Source organism: Phascolarctos cinereus, unplaced genomic scaffold, assembly GCF_003287225.1.
Source record: "Phascolarctos cinereus isolate Bilbo 61053 unplaced genomic scaffold, phaCin_HiC Scaffold_1;HRSCAF=81, whole genome shotgun sequence".
Classification (NCBI taxonomy): Eukaryota; Metazoa; Chordata; class Mammalia; order Diprotodontia; family Phascolarctidae; genus Phascolarctos; species Phascolarctos cinereus.
The window spans coordinates 70,441,086-70,463,534 of NW_027555514.1; the positions used below are offsets into that span (position 1 = coordinate 70,441,086).

Sequence of the window (22,449 nt, forward strand, 5' to 3'; positions counted from 1 at the left end):
CCATTTCCAATTGCCAAACACTCATCATCCCCAGGTTTCAGTAAACATTGTTCCCAATAGCCTGGCATCCTCAGAATTTGCCTCCCTGCTTTCCCAATATGTTTCTAGAATCACAGCTGCAAGCAGACACCAGGTTACCAAGGATACACATGATTGAATGACTTAAGCATTGAACAGAGATTTACTCCAACCTTTTCGAACAGTTCATTTGGTGACATGGGGAAGTCCCTTAACCTCTCTGTCCCCTTGGTCCCTGTGATTCCTCATTTACAAAAGAGAAATAAGATTGCTATGCTACTTCATGGAAGTGTTCTGGAGGAAGAATATGTTAAACTTTTAAAACATTTGGGAATATGGAAATGTGGTATTCCATTTTAAAATGAGGGAGGTGAATTCACGTGGTTAAAACTAACCAGATATAAGGAGTTTCTGTGAAAAGCCAAGCCATTAGGTTAAAGATTATGATTCTAATTGTGCTCTAGTCTGTGATCAAAATTAGAGTGGAATCAGAAGCATTAAGATAGTGCTGGTGCTCACGATATTTGGTAGAGATGGACTCGAGATTTTTTTTAGGGGGAGGCAAAAGAATCTCTTCTGTAATGCGCATGGGGAAAAGGGGGGCTGATTTAATGCCTTGGAAGGTCTTTCTGCAGTTTTGGATGTCCAGACTTCTGATTTCATTAGTATGGAAAATTCATTCCCCTGATGTAAATTGACAGCACATCTGTAAATTAATAGGTAATGTTACATGGCCCTTTGTAGTTTATAAACCACTACATCTATATTTTCTCATTGGATCCTCACAACAGTCCATCAAGTATTTATGAAGTGTCTACTACATTCTAGGCACTGTGCTAGGCATTGGGGAAACAAATATAAGACATGAAACAAGCTCTACTAGTAAGAACCTTCCCCCTGTAAGGTAGATGTTATAATTATCTCCATTTGACAAATGAGGAAACTGAATCACACAACTAATAAGTATCTGAAGCAGGATTTGAATTTGAATTTGAATTCAGGTTTTCCTGAGGTCATATCAACCATTCTTCCTAAGAAGACATTCTAGCTCATAATCTTAACCAATTGCCTACTGTTATTGAAGGGGTTAAGTGACTTGACTATTATGATTCAACTATGTTAGAGGAATAAGCATATATTAGAGGTAGAATCTGAACCCAGGTCTTCCTGATTCCAAAGTCTTTCCTCTATACACTATATCATGCTATACACTTCTTCCAGAAAAGGCGGGTGAGCTAAAATAAAGAATTTTGTTTTCCAGATAAATCTTTCCATTTAGGCTATAATCAATAATCACCTGTAGCTAGGTGTAACAAGAGTCAGAAGCACTAATATTTGGAAGAGAAAATTGTTCCTCTGTCTAATTAAAAGGTACTATATTCTCAGTCGACTCAGTTGTCCAAGAATCCATCAGAGGAGCCATTACATCTCTACTTACATTAATTTCATTATTGTATCACGTGAGTTATGTTCATACATTTATTGCCCAATAATTTTCAGAGAAAAAAATGTCATATCTTAGGTGGAGATATAATTAACATGAAGAGATTTTTTGGCACAGGAGTTAATGAAGTGTAGGAACTAACCCTCCAACCTCAATTATAATGAACTTTTTCCAAAGTCCAAGGCTAATGGGAAGCCTCCAAATGAAATTGCTGGATTGGGGCAACAACTTCAGAATACCAATTTGGTTCTAGTCTTTCAAGGGGATACCAGACAGACTGAATTGGGTCATTTTTTTCTTTCAAAACACTTAGAGCTATTTCTAAGCTACCCATTATGACTTACATAGGCCAAATCTACTGCAAAATATTATATTGCAAGGAAATGTGTTTAACAGAACCCACCTCCCCCACCCCCATCCCCATCAGATTCAACTAGTGGTTTACATCTTATGGAACAAATTTCTAATATAAAAATTATTTATATTATCTTTGGGGATTTTATAAAGGTATTTGCGCTATAAGCTCCTTTTTGGCCGTTGAATCCTAACAAAATGCTAACTGGTGAGACGGTGTTGTGATGGTATCGTGCAGTTTTCTTTAGAAGACCTGGGTTGTGGCAAACATGACTACATAGCCCCTTCATGCGAGATCCTATTGGAATCCCACAAAGGAGGAATCCCACAAACTAAAGGAAAAGAAATGGATTGAATGTAATCTTCTTGAAGGCAGTGATTACTTCACCTTTTGTCTTTGGATCTCTGGTTCCTAGAAAGATGCTCAGTACACAGAGCTACTTAATAAATCCTTGTTGAATGAATGATAAATATGAAAGGATATTGGAGATAGGACTTCAATTAGTCAAGAAATCTTACTGAAAACCTCCTGTATTTGAGATATAATAGATTGAGATAGTTGCCCTATGAAATATAAAATATAAGACAAAAAGATGAAGATAGCAAATGTTGGGAGCCCAGAGGAGTTCATATTCCTTACTCCAATGTAGTTAGGCAGGAAAGAGAATAAGTTGCCTTCTTTTGCCCCCATTTTTTTTGCATCCACCCTCAGTTCCATTTCAGCAGTCAATTAAAGAGGCAAACAGTAAGCAGACAGAAATAGCTATAGAATTCATATTCATACTCTGAAGTGGAGAGTAAAGCCCTTTATATATATATATATATATATATATATATATATATAATTTGCATCTGTACTTGTCCCACCATCAGAATGTAAGGTCCTTATAAGGGACTATTTTATTCTTTTCACTTATATCCCCAAGCACCTAACATAGTACTTGGCTCATAGTAAGTGCTAAATAAATACTAATCAACAAGCATTTATTAAGCCCCTACTATATGCCAGACACTGTGCTAAGCACTGGAAATTCAAAGAACGGCAAAAAACAGTCATTTCTCTCAAGGAACTCTCAATTTTAATGCAAATGCTTTCTTTTGAAGGACATCTTACTTTGTCTTTCTCAGTAAGATTAAAAGTCAATCAAACAAAATGTGATATACCACAATCAGGCCCCACATGTGCTACTACCATGATCAGAATAAGAAGACAAAAGTAAAAAAAAAAACAAAAAAACCCTCTACCTCCTAAAATAAATTCAAATAAATGATTAATTTCACCTTCACTGGCAAGTCTCAGATTCTGAATTATTAAGATCTGTGAAAAATTCCTAAGGAAAAAATACATTGAAGAATTTTTAGAATTAGTCGTATGAATTAGAATTAGAAACATAAGTCTACATGCTGGGCTAGTTTTCATGCATAATGAAGGGGATGGTACCCAAAGACTGTCAACATATGAATGTAGTACACATTTTACGCATCTGATTGTTTTGCTGAAGATTTTTCTGTCACGTGGTAGTCAGAAGAAGGGCATGGAAACATTTAGAAACAGAATTCGAGATGCTAACTTCATATACCCACTCCTGACACTTCTGCCAAGTAGCTACACAATGTGTCTCTAAGAAATTTTACCTCTTTTCCATATTCAATCTGCCACATTTACAATGGCAGATCTCTCAATATCTTTATTTCTCTTCATCAGAGGAAGGTAAGCTTTTGACGAAAATTTGCAACATTTCACAAGACAAATACAAGAAGGATTTTTTTTGAAAAAGCTAATAGTTTCAGATATAAGAACAAGATGAGAAGAAATACAAAGAAGTTGGATGAACATCCATAGTAAATTAATTTTTCCAAGATTTTTTTAAATCTTCTTTGAAAAGGATGAACGTCGCAGAAGCATTTCACTAACTTGGGCTGAAATGAGCAAAAATTCCAGGTTCAAGTAAGAATGAAGGATTGAAGCCCCCATCAGTGGCCACCATTGAAAATGCAGGTAGAACTCTGCAAGAGGTAATACATACTTGTTCATTAGGCATCTTGGAATGAAAGGAGCAGTTGAAGAAAGCAAACAAAAGTAGGAGCCACTTGTAAGTAATTTTACCAGGTACTCAGAATTCAAAGGACTAGAGAGACGACAGTAACTTCCATTTGTAACCTTAAAGTAACAGGCTTACAACGAATCTTTTGTTTTCTGATTCCTTTCTTTTCGTTTAAGGAATTTGGATACGTTGCCTACGAAACTAGCCCCTTGACTTCTCTGGCATATTTTGCCGGGTTGAGTTAGACACATATGCCAATCACCAATGACGGGCGATTACTTATTCAGTAGAACAGTGCTTTGAAGAACAGTGGGACATGGCTTCATATAAATGACACATTTTATCTGTTTTTCAAATAATTCATGGAAAATACTGACATAAAGTGCCAATTATTTTTTTGCCCGTGAATAGGACTGGCAGTTGTATTGTATACTTTAAAAGTCACTTACAATTTGTTCACATTAAAAAAAAAATTCCCCAGGGGACAAAGATGCATTTTCTTTGCCTTGAAGATTAAAGTTCAATTTGACTTCATATTTTATGGAAAGGACTCTTAAGATGCCACATTCTCATATCCTACTTGATATCATTGCAAGCTGTAAATTCAGTGATTGATAGCCGCTGGGACAGCCACTGGGGGCTACATGCTAGTTAAAATAATAAAGTGCTCCTTATCCTCTGGATGCAGTTGAAAGAATAGCAGGTGGTCATTGTTTACCAGGCTAAAGTGAGCCACTCCATTTGAGATAGCTCATTTTGGACCCAAGCTGAATGCCATGCCTGAGTGATTCTACTTCTAACAAAGCGGCCAACAGACTCGCTCTCATTGTTTAATTTGAATGAGAATTAGCGGCTGCCTTGTGCATGCCCAAGACCCACTATTATAAAACGGTTCTGCAGACATGTTTATTGAAGGCTAGCAGCTGTAGAATTTGGGAGAATGATCTCTTAATGCAACCATACTTTTCCCTTCTGACTTCACACTATAAGCAAGAATCAAGGTGGAGTGCTGGGGCAGAGGGCAAAAGGGGTAGAGTCGAGGGTGGAAGACACAAGGGGAAGCCGTGTCAGCCAGCCCCCCCTGGCAAAAGATGCCATGGGGACACATTGGGCCCATATATTTTCATTAAGGAAGGGGAATGCAACCGCTCAGTGAGATGTCAGGGTAATTGAGAGAGGGGCAGGCTCAAACAGTACAACATCAACAAAATCACAATGTAGGTCCTCATGATTAGGACTGACATTTTAGCCAAAAATATTCAAAGATCTGCAAGGCATCACTCATGAGGGAAAAATTCTCCCGGATGCATTTTAAAGGCCTCTTTGGTATAGACTATACCTTCATTATAGAGATTTGGCAAGCCTAGCTTGCCCCCTGAAACATCTTTGCCTTGCACTTTGGAATATACGTTCAGTAATGTTGTCCGCAGAATCTGAGTTCAAATACACAGAATGTCAGGGCTCTTTGGAAATGATTCATTGGAGCCCTGTTGTAAGCATTAAGGCCAAAGTACTCTAATCAATCCAAAACACATTGAAAACTCTAAAAGCCAAAAGGCCAGCTTCTCAGCAATTGCTTCAACAGACAATCAGTCTATACTCATTCATTCATTTTATAGACCAAGTTTCTTACCCTGGCAAGTTGATTGTCAGGTTTTCCCTTTAAGACTTAGATGACTTCTTTAAAGTCAATGCAAGGGATTTCCCCAGAGGGAAAAAGGAAGGGTAGACTTGAAAGAGTGACATTGGGTGTTAGGGGAGGTAGCTGTGAGTTAAAATCTTGGCTTTAGCCACTTAATACCTATGTGACCTTCTCCAAAGTTTTCTGAGCTTCAGTTTCTTCCCCAGTGAAAGTAGGAGGTTGGATCAGATGATTTCTCAGGTTCCCTCTAACTCAGATCTATGATGTTATGATCCATGATTCCCTGGATACTACTTTTGCGATGGCAATGCAGCCCTGCCCATTACAAAGGGTCCTACTTTGTGCCCCCACTCCACTGACTATTCCACTCATCCTGTAATATCTAATGAACACGTGTGCTTTGTTGCTTGTTGATTTTACTTGTACATTCATGGTCCCCACTGACGACATCGAACCATTTGAGGTTAGTGGACATACAAGCACCTCAGCCTGACTTACTACTCACTACTCTAGCACAAGACTTGGAGCAATGTGGTGTAGCATCATAAAATCAAAAATTGCCTTGGGGCCTTTTTTTCCTTTTTTCTTTTTCTTTTTTCATTTCAGGTCAGACTAATTTATGATTTCATTCATGTCAGAAAGTCTTGGTAAGGAAACTTCTTCTTAATGCAAACTGGCATCTAGTTTGTAACTTTTAATCTTGGAGTTGCCTAGGGTACCAATAAGTCAAATTAATTGCCCACGTTTGCAGAGTGATTTTGAGTGGTAAACTCAAATCCTAGACATCCCAACTCTGAGGAGGGCTCTCTATCTACTACACCACATTTCTTCTCCTATGTACTTTTAAACTGATTTATTATTCATTTGACAAATATATATTTAGTGCCTTTTACATACAAAATTGTTGTGTTATGCAGAAGGCAAAGATGAAAAAGAAACAATTTGGCTTTAAATTTCCCAGTTCATTCTTATTTCATGGTATTCTCCTCTTCTTGCACTTTGCACAATAGTCAGACCAGACAATTTACCCTTCCCCAATTGCGTCCCAAATTCTCCTGTTTCTGTTTGTTATATACCCATAGAACTCCTCTCCCCCAATAATCTCCAGTGCCTGAGATGGAATTTGTTAAATTTATATTTAATGGACAAAAGATTTCAGATCTTCCATGAGATCTTCTGTGATTTTCCCTAGATAGAAGTACTCCATGCCTCCTTGAGTTTCTCCTATCATGCTATTTTTGACCACCGTTCTAAGCATTTGTTCATTTTCCTATGTGTATATACTTGTCTGTGTACACACCCCGTACCCCACATACATTATACATTATAGTCCTTTTATCAACTTTGTGTCCTCAGTGCCTAACCCAATGACCTGAACATAGGAAGACTTGTAAAAGAAAGATTAACATAGAGTTAAGCTGACAGGTTGGAGTAGAATTTATTATGCTTTCACTGAATTCAGAAAAGTAGATATGGTCATCATGACCTCAGCAAAGGAATATTAAAATATATATTATAATGGTTGAGCGATATAAGCTGTAAAATTAGATTAAGCTAAAATGCATCTTACATAATGAAAAAATAGCAATTTTAAATACATGTGTACTACATACAATGCCAACTAAATACATGGAGGAAAATATAATTGAAGACCTAGATAGAAAGACAATAATGATAGATTATTTTAATGTGCCTCTTTCAAACTCGTACAAATTTAACAGATAAGTTAAAAGTAGAGTAAGGACCAGAACACATATCGGAAAAAAATTAGATGTACTAGAAATTTGGCATTTATTGAACTTTGATGAGTATAACTGTTTTTTTAGCATCACAATATACTTTTTTCAAAAGCTGATCCCTTGTTAGGCTATAAAAACCTGATAAATGTGCCAAAATATAATAACAATTGTAGTAGACAAGGGAAACATGAGCAAAGGACATACACTTACATGGAAACTAAATAATATTATTCTAAGTAAAGAGCTAGTCAAAGGGTAAATCAGAAGAATAATAATTAAAGAAAATAAAACAAGAGGAAAACATATCAAAATCTGTGTCACATAGCTAATGCAGTCCTTACACAAAAAGTCATCTCTTTGAATTCTTATACTTAAAAATTAATAAAAGGGAAAAACGATGAACAGAGGAAACAATCTCCCAAAACTTACAAAATCAAATGAATAATTCCCAATGAGACAAAAAGTAGAAATTTTGAAAAGGAAAGGAAAGAAAGAATTGAAAGCAAGACTTGTCAATCAAAATACTGTGCTGTATTTGGAAAGATCAATAAATTTAAGAATCTATTAGGAAATATGATCAAAAGAAATAGAGGAGAACCAAATTACCAAAATGAAAAACAAGTAGCAAAAATGCACACAAGTGAGAAAATGAAATAATTGTCAGAACATACTATACCCAATTATATGGCAACAAAATAAAAAAAACTAATTGAAATGGATGAATACATTAAAAAAAGACTCAGTAACAGAATAGGAACTAAAAACTCAATTTCTTACATGTATTCAGAAATACTTCAATGAACCCTAAAGAAAATAACAGATCCAAATGGTTCTATAAGTGAATTCTCTTAGACATTTAAAGAACAACTAAACTCCACTACATAAACTCTTCACAAAGCACTTTACCAAACTCTTTATGAGAAAGATATGGTCCTTATACCAAAACCACAGAAAAGTATAGACCAATATCAATAATGGATACTGATGAAAAAAAAATAAACAATTAACACACATCTATTAAGCACTTATTATGTTCCAGGAACCAAGTGCTGGAGATATTAAAAAAAAAAATTAGAGTAGTTGTTGCCCTTGAGCTCACATTAAAATTGAGGTGACAACATGTAAATATGCATGCATATGCAAGATACAGAGTAGATACAAGGAAACCAGAGAGGGAAAGGTCCATCAACTGGGAGCTAGAAAAGGTCTCCTATAAAGGGGGGCTAACATGGGCAGGTCTGCACTGCATAAAAGTACTTTGATAGTTGTGTGGAAGATGAATTGGATTCTACTGGCTATGTGACATTGAGAAAGTCATTTAACCTCTCAATGGTTGAGGCAATTCTCTAAGACTATAGGTAGTAAGGAAGTTGCTAACATGCTTTAGCAGAGGTATCTTTCTCACCTGGGCATCTCCTACATCAATGCAATCACAAGTCCAATCCCTATATAAGATTGAGTCATGAACAGTTTTCAAGAGAAGAAATCAATTAATAAATGCTTTTAAGCTGCATACAATTACTAATAATTGGAGATGTACAAATACCAGCAAAGATCTTGAAAACTGAGAAAATTAGGAGGACCAAGAAAAGACATGGATTCATTCATGATGGATTTAAGACTTGGTTAAAGCCATTTTTGGAAACGAATTTGGAATTATGCAAGAAATTTTTTGAAATTGTTCATACTTCTTGAGTCCAAGATTCCTTTCCTGGGACTATAACCCAAGTTTTTGACAGCAAAAAAGCACCCATATTATGAAAATGTTTATAGTGGCATTATCTAGCTAAAAGCTAGAACAATATTGTGTGCCCAATGCCTGGGAAATGGATTAAAAAAGACAAACCCCCCAATCTTATGGTATGTATATGTAATAAAATATTACTGCTCCATGGGGAACTAAAAAATGTGGATATTTCAGAGAAACAAGAGAAGACTTGTATAAAGTGATGCAGAGTGAAGAAAAGATTCAAATAAATAATGTATTCAAATAACTATGACAATGCAAATAAAAGTAGTGGGGGGAGGAAACAAAATTCTGGTCAAATACAATGAAAAATGTTAATACCACACAAGGGTAAAGGACACACACTTTATTTCTGTTAATGATTGATCATTTGTTTTTCAAGGAACGTGCTTTGTAAAAAATGTTTTCTTTTAGTTGATTGTTGGGAAGTGTCCATTGTACCAAAACAAAATGTATCATTCTTTAAAAAATGAAAGTATTGGGGCATATTTGTTTCCTTAGTGCAGGGTGAAAGATGTTAGAATATTGGAAGGAGAATTAGTCAGAAGTAATAATCGGCTCATTTAGTTACCACTGCCACCCTACTGGGGAGCCATCCTACAACTTCTTGTGACTTTTGGGCTTCATTTACTTGAAGCCTTCTTTTCCAGCCTAAGTTGCTTCCATCCTGCTCACTTTGCTGGTTGAAAAGTCAATCAGCTGATTGGAAATTGATGCTAAGTCTCTTCTGGCCTCAGGTATTGCGCTCTAGATCAAGACATTCGACGTTCTAGTTCTTTAGTAGTAGTACAGATTGACCCCAGAAAACACTTTTGGGCTTTACCCAGTGGTAGTGGAGATCTTCAGTAACGGGCTGGGAAATCGAGCACACTTGCCGGTACCACGGATATCCCAGAATCTTCCTCGTTACTCTCCTACGCTCTGTAGGGTGTAGGCAAAAAGAAATTATTTCCAAATCTAACTCAGGGACAAGAAGGACATGGTTACCTTTGAAAAAAATGTAAAGGAAATATGTAGAAAGGGCAGTTTCCAGTGCACAAGATCAACGTAATCCAAGATGAAAGCAACCCTTCTGATTCCCATTATTCTTGGGCAGAAACGAAGTTCTATTCCTTAGTGATACTCAGTCTTATACTTCTAAAGTCAAACTAAGCTACTAAGGAAAGTCATCCCCATGACATTTAAGAATGAAACTGGGAAAAGGACAATAAACAAAAAACAGAAAGTCAGCAAAGACTTTTTAAAAATAATTCTTTATTTTTAGTTTTCAACATTCACTTTTGAGTTCTAAATTTTTCCTTCTCCTTGCCCTCCCCCTCCCCAAGATGGCATGCAATCTGATATGAGTTATATATGTCCAATCATATTAAATATATTTCCACATTAGTAATGTTGTGATAGAAGAATCAGAATAAAAGGGGGAAGCCGCAAGAAAGAAAAAAAAGACATAATAATATGGTTCAATCTGCATTCTATTCTTTCTCTGGATGTGGATACCATTTTCTGTCATAAGTCTTTTGGAATTGTCTTAGATCATTGTATTGCTGAAAAGAGCTAAGTCTATCAAAGTTGGTCATCGCACAGTGTTGCTGTTGCCACATACTGTGTTCTCTTGGTTTTGCTCACTTCATTCAGCATCAGTTCATGTAAGTCTTTCCAGGTTTTCCTGAAATCTGCCTGCTTATCATTTTTTTATAGAACAATAGTATTCCATTGTATTCATATACCACAATTTGTTCAGCCATTCTCCAATTGATGGGCATCCCCTCAATGTCCAATCCTTTGCCACCACAAAAAAAGCTGCTATAAATATTTTTGTAATGTGCGTCCTTTTCCATTTTTAATGATCTCTTTGAGATACAGACCTAGCAGTGGTATTGTGGGATCAAAGGGTATGCACAATTTTATATGCCCTTTGGGCATATTTGCAAATTACTCTCCAGAATGGTTGGATCAGTTCGCAAATCTACCAACAATGCATTAGTGTTCCAGTTTTACTGCATCTTCTCCAACATTTATCACAAGATTTTTTTGATCACAAACTTTTTTCACCATCAATGAAATTTTTAAACTTAAACTTGAATTTAAACTACAACTTAAACTTGAAAGTTGCAGTTGTCACTGTGATATATGGAAAAATGGAAATGGGAGTAAAGTAAGGAAAAATGGGAACCATTGCTGGAGTGGACCAAGAACACAGAGCAGGGATCTGTAATGGATCACCAGGGTGTTCAGGGTGTAATCCTCAAAAAAAAAAGTGATAGGGAATTTTTTAAAATTTTATTTTTTTTTAGATAACAAATCTATTTTCTTTCTCCCTCTTATTTCCCCCCTCCCCATGAGGAAAAAAAGAAAAAAAAGCAAAATTAGTTTATCATATGCATAGTCAAGCAAAACGAATTCCTATGTTGTCCAAAAACTATATGACTTATTCTGCACCTAGACTCTGTCCCATGAAAGAATATTGATAACTGCTGACCCATATGCCTATTTTCCCATTGCTGCAAAATATTTATGTCTCACCTATATATGATTTCATGGCATCCTTAAAGAAGATTAGAGGAGGAAACAGGTAAGTTTTAGCAAAAAGAAAACATGCTGACAGTCTCCATCTTTACAGTTACAGATGACTGAAAGACTTAGAGAATACAAGATTTCATTGTACTTATTGTTTGACTTTAAAAATGCATTTTATTCTGTAAAGCGAACATCAAATTAAAGGCTCTCTTCCAACAATGTGTCTGCTATGCATGTGTCAAAATCACGCAAGATTCCTTTAGAGATATAACAACAGAGATAACTCTGTTTAGTAACCCTCTGATTATTAATATCAAATGAGGCATAAAATAGAGAGAAGCATGTTCACTAAATATGTTTTTCTCAATCATGGAAAAGGTCCATCAGAGAGCTCTATAATTATCCCTTCCACATCACGACTTTCCCAGGTCAGCATAAGAAATTAAAGGGGAATTTTGTGGGAGTTTTGTGGAAGCCTCAGGAGACACAGAAAAGCCAGCAGATGACACAGAAAAAGTTTAGAAACTCATAAATGCATAAAATATATGTATAGTATTGTATAATATCAACATTTTTTTTCTCTTTTAATACCGTAATAATTCAGACTTCTTCTCTGGTACAAAGAAAGGGCAAAAAAAACTTACACAGATTTTCCACATCCCAGCAGATGTGGAAGGAATAACTGAATTGTCATCCTAATCTACTGAGACTGAGAACAATGAAGTGACTTGGTCAAATTCACACTACTGTGCCTGAGATGGGATTCAAGCTCAAGTCTTCCTGAGTTTAAGTCCAAGGCTCTCTCTACTCTACCAGATTGCTTCCCATATCCATAATTACCAAAAAATTGGCCTAACTACCCTAACAGAAAAAAAAATGAATGAAGAATGCCCATCATTCAAACGATGATCTGCAATTGGATAGATGACATAACACATAGAGCTAGTCCATCAATACACATATTGAATAGACATTGCCATAGAGCTTGGCCAAGAGATGAACAGGAAGAGGACAGGCCGGATTGCTTTGGAAGAAATTGTGTTGCTTTTTTGAACAATGTTCTCCTAGAGAAGCTGTATGGCTTCAAGTTATAGAATGCTGTGGGGCAGCTAGGTGGCGCAGTGGATAGAGCACCGGCCCTGGATTCAGGAAGACCTGAGTTCAAATCCAGCCTCAGACACATAACACTTACTAGCTGTGTGACCCTGGGCAAGTCACTTAACCCCATTGCCTGCCCCCCCCCAAATGTTATAGAATGCCAAGGTGTTTGAAGAATACCACTTAAAGGGCACCTAGAGAACCACAGAAAGGAGTTTGTTGACTTCTTCAGACTCTCTTTGGCCTGTCTTTGTACCTTCAGCACTTAGCATAGTACCTGGCATATAAGAAGTACTTAAGGAATTCTTCTTTTCTAACTGATTGATGCTTATGATTAGGGTGCAGCATCTTACGAAGTGCTCAAAATAACTGGCATATAGGATATCTTCAGAGAGATGTATGATCAGACAAAGAAAAGTTGGGTTAGTCACATAGCAAGAATAAAGGATAACCTGTGAATGATGCATGACGGAGGCAGTTAGGTGATGCAGTGGGTAGAGTGCTGGGCATGGAGTTAGGAAGATCTGAATTCAAATTTGGACTCACATGCTCACTAACTATATAATGTTGAGTAAGTCACTAACTGCCATATGCCTCAGTTTCTTCAACTTTAAAATGGGAATAAAAATAGCCAGTACCTCGCAGGGTTATTATGAGGATTAAATGAGATAATATTAACGAAGTGCTTAGCACTGTGCCTGGCACACAGGAGGCACTTAATCCATGCTTTTCCCGTTGTTTTCTCTAGTGATCTGCAGGAGTTATCAAAAGAACTAGGAGTCTCCTAGTAAGTCAGGTTAACCTCCTATAGAGGAATGATGGGAACATCTGGTTGAGATGACATGGATTCATGAGATCACAGATCAGTCAGAGTATTGGAGCACTCTGGCACCATGGCCAGTAGAGGACCATGGGAATAGACAGAAAGTCAAGGCTTGGGAGTTTAAAAAAAGGGGGGAGGGGAAGTTTTAAACAGGGTGCTAAGTTAGACATGGGGCATAAGGTCAGTAACTAGAGATTACACACATACTGACAGAGGCCAAGGAGGGATTTCTAAACCAGATGAGTATTCATAAGGCAGGAAACACACAGGTAGAAACGATAGCATTTCACTTACACAGCAATTTAAGGTTTATAAAATGCTTTCCTCGTGGTTATCCTGTGAGGAAGGTAGTAGTAGTGGTAGTAGTGGTAGTAGAAGTAGTGGTGGTGGTGGTGGTGGTGGTGGTGGTGGTGGCAGTAGTAGTAGTAATACTGATAATAACAATAGCTAACATTTATATACAGAGTATATAATATAAAGCGTAGATGGGGCAGCTAGGTGGCACAGTGGATAGAGCACTGGGTCTGGAGTCAGGAAGACTCATCTTCCTGAGTTCAAATCTGGCCTCTAGATACTTACCAGTCGGGTGACCCTGGGCAAGTCACTTAACCCCATTTGCCTCAGTTTCCTCATCTGTAAAATGAATTGGAGAAGGAAATGGCTAACCATCCCAGTATCTTTGCCAAGAAAACCCCAAATGGGGTCATAAAAAGTTGGACGTGACTAAAACAACTGACCAATAACAGCATATGCAGAGCAACTAGGAGGTGGGGTGGATAGAGTGTCAGGCCTAGAGTCAGGAAGGTCAGAGTTCAAATCCAGCCTTACATACTTACTGGCTGGGTGTCCTCAGGCAATTTGCTTACTTTTTGTTCATCTCATTTTCCTTGTCTGTAAAAAGGGGGTAATAATAATGCCCACCTTATAGGGCTTTTGTGAGGCCAATTAGAAAACACTTAACATAGTGCCTGGCATACAGTTGGTGCTATACAAATGCTAGTGATAATTATTTCTTTTTTTCACACTCCATACTGGGTTCTGTCAGATAGCATACATGAGCCTTTGAAAGTCATTTAGAAGTTTTAGAAATAAATGACTACTGCTGAGCATGTTCCTTGGCTTTATATAAGCTTCCCAGTGTACTTATAGACGTATTTAGGCTTTAGAGAATAGAGAGTCAATTAGCTATTAATAATGGCTAGCACTTATCTGGCAAATTCAGATTGGTGAAATACTTCAAAAATATTATCTCATTTGATTCTCACAACAACCCTAGGACAGTGCTGCTGTTTTACAGATGAAGAAACTGAGTTAGGCAGAGGTAGAATGACTTGCCCAGGGTCGCATAGCTATTAAGCGTCTGTGGCCGAATTTGACCTCAAGTCTTCCTGAACCCAGCTCCAACACTATCCACTGTGCCACCTGGCTGCCATGCATTAAATTCAATAAATATTTAAGTACTTAAGAGTTGTAGGGTACTGTTAGTATCTGACAATACACAAACGGATCATATACAGTATTGATGGGTAGGCCAAATTATCCATACATTTGTTGTTACTCTATTATGATCAGAACAACTGAAATTCTTAATTTACCTTAGTGATATCTTGATCCTTGAAGCAATGGAGTAAGGAAAGAGATAATACTAGTCGAGTGCTTAGCATAGTGCCTGCCTGCTGCATAATATGTTTTTTCCCTTGTTTCTGCTATTCCGGGTTTGATGCTTATCAGTGAGATAGAGTTACTCACTGATGTAGAAATGATGAGAAATTTGGGAAGAATTCATTATTCCATTTTAGAATTCATGAAACATCAAGGGGCTGAAACCTGAGGATAGACTGATACACGCCCTTAATCTTGGAAGAGTAGATTTTGGAGTTCAAAGAAAGGAAAGGTAAAGTTTAATGGCCTGTGCCCATACATACACACATTAATACATATGTTTATGTATACATACGTACATACATACAGATATATGTATGTCTATACACATATAAACTAGAGGACATTGAATACTGGGCTAAGAAGGATAGATTTCATTTGGTAGGCATTGGGAACTAAGGTATTTTGAATGGGGAACAGACATGATTAGAAAGATGATGACTTTTACCGTAATTTGAAAAGCCTTGGTGGAAGTAGAGAGCTTGATTTCAGAGACATTGAAGAAGGACAGAAGAATCAATAGAACTTGACAAATGATGGGATGTGTGTGTGTGTGTGGAGTATGGAATAAGGAAAAGTCAAAGAAGGCAGATCGGAGGAAGATGGTGTCGTCAAGAGAAATATAGAAATGGTGCCTGGCACATAGTAGGTACTGAATAAATATTGGTTTAATTGAATTGAATTGTTGATTGGATTGAAGGGGGAGGTACAATTTTGAGGCACGGAGATCAGATAATACATTCATTTTTGGATGTACCAATATTTGAAGTGTTGGTAGTATACTTAAACTCAACACTCATTGTCTTTCCCCCACAGTCTTCTCATTTTCCTAACTTTCCTATTACTGTGAAGGGGACCACCATCTTCCCAGTCATCCAGGCTCATAACTGAGGTGTTATTCTCTCCTCCTTATTCTTTCTCCATATCCAATTTGCTGCCCAGTCCTGTCAATTTTATCTTCATACTATCTCTCTTACACCCCCTTCTCTCTGATACTGTCACTGCCTTGGTGCAGACCCTTATCACCTCACACCTGGACTATTGCAACAATCTACTGATTGATCTCTAGGCCACAATCCCCTCCACACTCTAGTCTGTCTTCCATTTGGTTGGAAAAGTGATCTTCCTCAAGAGCAGGTCTGATCATGCCACCCCTCTAGAGGCTCCCTATCGACACCATAATCAGATATAAAATCCTCTGTTTAGCAATCAAAGTCCACTATAATCTGGCCCACTCCTACCTTTCCAATCTTTTTACACCTCATTCTCTTCCATATAATGTGAGATCCAGTGACGCTGGCCTCCTTACTGTCAGTTGAACAAGATACTCCATCTCCTGATTGTGGGCATTTTTACTGGCTGGAATTTCTAAGCATTTCCATGCCTAGAATTTCTCCCTCTTTGTCTCTCTCCTGGCTTCCAATAAGTCCCAGCTGAAATATTACCTTTCACAAGAAGCATTTTCTGATCCCCCTTAATGTTAGTGCTTCCCCTTTTGGGGGGGGAGGGGATTATCCTGTACATGTCTTATTTGTTGGTTTCTGTGGTGTCAGCCCCAGTAGACTGTGAGCTCCTTGGGAGCAGTGATTTTTATATTTTTTTTTTGTCTTTCTTAGTGTTATCACTACTTAGAACAATAAGTGGCACATAATATGTTCAGCTTTTTTTAATGTTGTATCTGACACTTTGTGACTCAATTTGGGATTTTCTCGGCAGGAATATTGGAGTGGTTTACTGTTCCTTCTCCAGCTCATTTTATAGTTGAGTAAACTGAGGCAGACAGGGTTAAGTGACTTGCCCAGGGTCTCACAGCTAGTAAGTGTCTAAGGCTGGATTTTGAACTCACAAAGATGAGTCTTCCTGATTCTAGGCCCAGCACTCTATCCACCACACCAATAATAAAGGCTTGTTGATTGACAGCTAGATGGAAAATTCCAGCAGGTAATTAGAAATGGAAGAAAAGATATTTCCAGTCAGGATTAGGGTGAAAATTTTTGAAATCATCTGCATAGATGTGATAATTAAAACTATAGGAGTAGAAAAGAACCATGATGTCTTCATATCTTTGTGGAACATTGGGTTATAGATGTAGAGCTGGGATTTGAACTGGGGTCCTATGGATCCAAGTTCAGTCTTCTTTCTACTGTACTTTGCAGTGATGATTTGACTGAATAATAGAATCAAATCCTCAGAATAACAAGGACCCTGACCTCAGGCTTTTATTTTGCCACCATAATATAAATTTGTAGGATCGTCTGGGTATTGGGATTGAAATAGAATGGATTTTCCCATAGTTTTGGAAATGTGGCTATGAGTCATCAAACAGCCTTCTCCTGCTCTGCTCATGGAACAGTCTGTTAAGATGACTTTGCTTACCTTTTCTACCATTCGTATTTTATTATCTTTTTACTACTTTATTTCCCGTGTCTGAACAGTGTTCTTTAAGCTAAAAAAAAAAAACCACAACCTTCCAGATCCTTCCTTGTAGGATATAAATCTTGCCAAGCCAAATCCCAATGAGAGAAATCTGGTTTGGATCAAAGTTACTAAATCATCAATATGGACCTTCCTCCAAAACTGGAACCAGCCCAAGAAGAAGTCATGATATATGTAGGAGGCCAATCACCTATAAAATTCTTAATTCTTCCACATTCTTGCTTCACTCTTGTGCTGACAGAGGAATCAGAGACCAATGGTATGAATACTGAAAAGCAGTTTAAATGTAACTCTTACATCTCTATTCCTAGAAAAGTTTGGCTAAGGCTCTGAACTTTGGAAAGGGCCTGAGGACCTGGGCACAAATCTTCTCTTTGTCACTTCTTTTTCAACCTTGAGCAAATCACTTAAGTTCCCTGGGCCTCAGTATCTTTATCTGTAAAAAGAGAAGATGGAGTTTTTTCTTGCCTCAGTTCTGCTGGATACTCTGCAGTTGAACTCCTTCACTCATGGTGTCCAGTGTAAGGGAGAGAGCCTTGGGGTCTTCTCCTCACTGAAGCCATGAAGCCCTAAAAAATGGAACTCTGTCTTTTACTTCTGTGTTTGTTGTTTTCTCTTTTAGGTCAATGAATTGGAGTCTCTGATTTCTGAGTTTTGAAACATCAGAGGAGTGAGCTACAGGACTTGGGAATCCAGGCTGGATTTGGTAGCCAATCCAACACCAGTGTCGTAAGAACCTTGAGAATGACCTTTTGGACCTGGACCAGAGGTGAGATGAGGACCTATCCAACAGGACTGCTACATCTGGAAATGAACTTGGTGGAATCAATGCTTTGTAGGAATTAAGCCAAATTTTGAGTATATTCCCTGAGATGAAGGTCCCATAAGGGGAGATTATTCCTGCCCTCTCTCAGGGTTTTGGGGAAAAAAATGCTTGAACATTTGTTCTTGCTATATGTTTGAAATAACTATTTCTTTGGAGATAGACAGAGAGAGTCACAGACATGAGATGGCCTTTGAAGTCCAACCCCTCTGGTTATTAGATCTGTATTCCTCTGTTCCTGAGGCCCCAGCACCTACCCCAGTGTAAACATTTCCCTCTGATAGTCAATACAAGGTTGGAGTTGGGAATTTTCCTCTGTTTCCTTTATTTTTAAAGGGATGGTTCTCAAGGGTTATCCTAGAGCCATGGGTAAGAGAACCCTACCTTCAGAAGGCCTTATTGGTGAACAAGTTCTTTGGCCAGGGAACAGAGGAAGAAGTGAAGGATATTGGGAAAGTGTTTATGTAAGAACCCCCCCCCCGGCCTTCCTGAATGGTTTGGTGTGATCCACAGATCACATGCTGTAGTTAGCAAAGCTGCTGCTTTATCTTCTGAAGTGCACTCTCAAATTACACTTATCAATCCGAGACAGACATAAGGACAATGATCTGGGTTGTTTATCAAGATCATGCCATAGGAAGAGCCCATTTCCAGCTTTTCCAAGCTCTTTTATTACCAACATGCCTCATTCTTCTCTGGTCCTCCTAGTCACTGTGAAGACTGGGCCACAGGCATCCCTGCCTCATTCCTGCTTTCATCTTGCAGTCCTGCCATTGAATTCCTGCTAAAACCTAGATTGATGAGACAGTTTGGTGCTGATAACTCAGAAACCCAACTGCTCTCTTGGGTCTTGGGCAGGGTAATGCCAACGACGTCTTCCACTTCTGTACCTCTAATCGGCTGACTCATTTCCTCTGCCTGGACAGAAAGAAAAAAAGACTGACTGGCCAAAGCACTTTCTATTCTTACTGAATGTATCTGGCTCAACTCCCTAGTAAGATAGTTCTGACTGAGAACCTTACTTAGTGACAAACTTTAAAAAAAAAAACAACTCTTTCTATTTGATAAAGTCCTTTGATCACTGGCTAGAGGTGGAGCTCAGTTTTATTTTGATTGACTTTGTTAATGCAAAACCTCACCTTAAAAGGAAAATTAGATTCATTTTGTAATCTCTCTCTCTCTCTCTCTCTCTCTCTCTCTCTCTCTCTCTCTCACACACACACACACACACACACACACACACACACACACACACAACACACATGCACGCGCACACACACTTTCCCAGCATTCTTCACGTTTCCCTCTGTTCCCTGGCCAAGGAACTTGGCTTTTGCAAATACAGCGTCCTGAAGGTAGGGTTTTGTTGCCCACAGTCTTCTAATGCTGTAATGACCCCTGAGAATTGCCTGAGTCCTGAAGACTACTCAGGCTGGGTTCTGTTTCTTTGTGTATATTTGCTTACTTAACACATTTATGTTCTCATGGTAAAGCGGTCAGAGAGCCAGAACACCCTTTTCCAGAAAGAGAACAGACTTTTGAAATCGTGTGTCCTATTTTAGGAGCCTTGCAGACCTCTTCTACAGAATACCTCATGGCTCGGCCCTGGGGTTTATCGATGGCGGCGTGGCTAGTTTCTCTGCTGGATTTCTCTGGCTATATTTCTCATCTGGGAGACAGGATGTTACAATGGAAATAATGCTGAACTAAGAATCACTAGTCCTTCTTGCTGTTGTTCAGCTGTTTTTCAGTGTTTCTAACTCTTCATGACCCCCTTTTTGGAGTTTTCTTGGCAGAGATATTGGAGTGGTTTGCCATTTCCTTCTCCAGCTCATTTTATAGATGAGGAAACTGAAGCCAACAGGGTTAAGGGACTTGCCCAAGGTTAAACAGGGTCACAAAGGGTCTGAAGCTGGATTTTGAGCTCACAGACTCCAGGGCCAGTATTCTATCAACTGTACCACCTATGTACCCAAGACCTACATTTAAATCTTGGCTTTGCCTCTTATAACCTAGGTGACCATGGGCAAGTTATTTAACGTCTCTGGACCCAAGCTGTTTCATCTGTAAGAGGAAGGGGATGAATTTGATGACCTGAAATTCCTTTATACCCATAGACCGTCATGGTTTGGGGATCTAGGTGGTTCAGTGGCTACAGTTTGGTTCAAATCCTACTACAGATACTTACCAGCTATGTGACACTGGGCAAGTCACTTAGAAACTGAGACTCTCCCAGTCTCAGTTTGCTCATCTATAAAAATGGGGAAAATAACAGCATCTCCCTCATTAGGGTCATTATGAGGTTTTAATATTTATAGAGTGCTTTGCTGTGCAAACTTTAAAGCCGTATGTAAGTGCCAGGGAGGTCTTGAAGACTTGGTGAGTGGTGCAGCGGATAGAGCGCTGGACTGGGCGTCAGGAAGACTCCTCTTCCTGAGTTCAAATCTGGCCTCAGACACTTACTAGCTGTGTGACCTTGGGCAAGTCACTTAACCCTGTTTGCCTTAGTTTCCTTACCTGTCAAATGAACTGGAGAAAGAAATGACAAACCACTCCAGTATCTTTGCCAAGAAAATCCCAGATGGGGGTCACTATAGAGTGGGACACAACTAAAGTGATTTAACAACAACGAATACACAACTTTAAGGTTTACAAAGTGCTTAATGTCTATTTCTACGCTTGTTTTTCACCACAGCCCCTGTAATATAGGTCGTGCAAGTGCTGACCCATTTGATAGATGTGGAAACTGCTTCAGAGAGGTTACTTCTAAGTGGCAAAGCCAGGATTTGAATCCATATTTTCTGACTTTAAGCCCATTGTTCTTTTGATTATCTCACTCTGCTTCCAGCTGGGAAGTAAAAGAGGAGCCTCTTTCAGCCCCCTTTACCTCTTTCTGCCCTCTTGCCCATGCCAAGGTTTAGATCAGGAGCTCTAAATTTTATTCTGTTATCTCTCTCTCCATCCACTCATTTCTTTTCTTTTTTGTGGCATGGTGAAACCTATGGAGCCTCTTCTCACAATGGTGGTTTGTAGCCTCCATTCCTGACTGACAGAAATGCTAACTTTCAGTGAGAAGTTAATGAAAATAAAGCTGCAGGTTTTTTTTTCTCATACTAGACTTAAGGAATGTGTCCACAGACTACATGGACCTCAGGTTAACAATCCCTGGGTTAGAATGTAAGCTCTGGGTTGTATCCTTAAAGCTTTGCGCAGTGCTTGGCACACAGTAGAAGCTTAATAAATGCTTGTTGATTGATTGATTAGTGTTAGGGAATGAAACAGAGATGAAGGACACCATAAAAATTGTCTGGATTCATAGATCACCTCTGGCCCAAAACAAATACTAAAACAAAAAAATCTCCCGGCCAGTCTCCTTCTAAGGGATTTGGCTTCTAGGATTCTTTCATTGTCATCTCCATCAACAAGTGTTTATTAAACACCTACTATGTGCCAAGAAGGGTGCTGAGTACTGGGAATATAAAGAAAAGCAAAATGGCAGACCCTGCTTTCAAGGAGCTCAGAATCTAAAGGAGGAGATAAGGTGAGACAAGTATGTGCAAACAAGATATATTTGGGATAAATTGGAGAGGCGCTGGCATGAAAGGGATCAGGAAAGGCTTGTTGAAAAAGGTGGGGTTTTAGCTAGAATTTAAAGTCAGCCAAGGAATCCATGAGGCAGAGATGAGGAGGGGGAGTTCCAATCCTGTAGGACAGTCAGGGAAAATGCCTGGCTTCGGGACATGGAGGGAGTACCTTGAGGGAGGGAAAAGCAAGGAGGCCCGTGTCAAGAAAGGCTGGCTTGAAGTGGGAGGAAGAAAGTGTCAGAAGACTGGAAAGTGAAAGGGTAAGGAGGGTAAAGGTTAGCAAGGGCTTTGAGCTCCCTGGAGAGTAGCTGATATTTGATCCTAGAGGTGATAGGGACTTACGACTCCCACATCAGTTAACAAGTACTTATGAAGGGCTTAGTATAGGCCAGGCAGTTAGGAAGAGGAAGATTTTTTTTAAAAAAAGTGTAACAATTCCTTCACTTGAGAAGTTTACATTCTTTGGGGAGGCATTGTAGCACCTTAGATTGTAGGTCAACAACTCCTAGGAGAACCC

General features: G+C 38.6%; 1 long non-coding RNA gene across 1 annotated transcript in view; it reads left to right on the top strand.

Annotated features, from left to right (window-relative positions):
- LOC110211205 (uncharacterized) overlaps positions 1-22,449 on the top strand; it is a 56,884-nt gene that overhangs the window by 31,818 nt on the left and 2,617 nt on the right. The window contains exon 2 of the long non-coding RNA XR_002325303.1: positions 18,148-18,294. This is a non-coding gene — a long non-coding RNA (uncharacterized LOC110211205). The remainder of the gene's footprint in view (positions 1-18,147; positions 18,295-22,449) is intronic.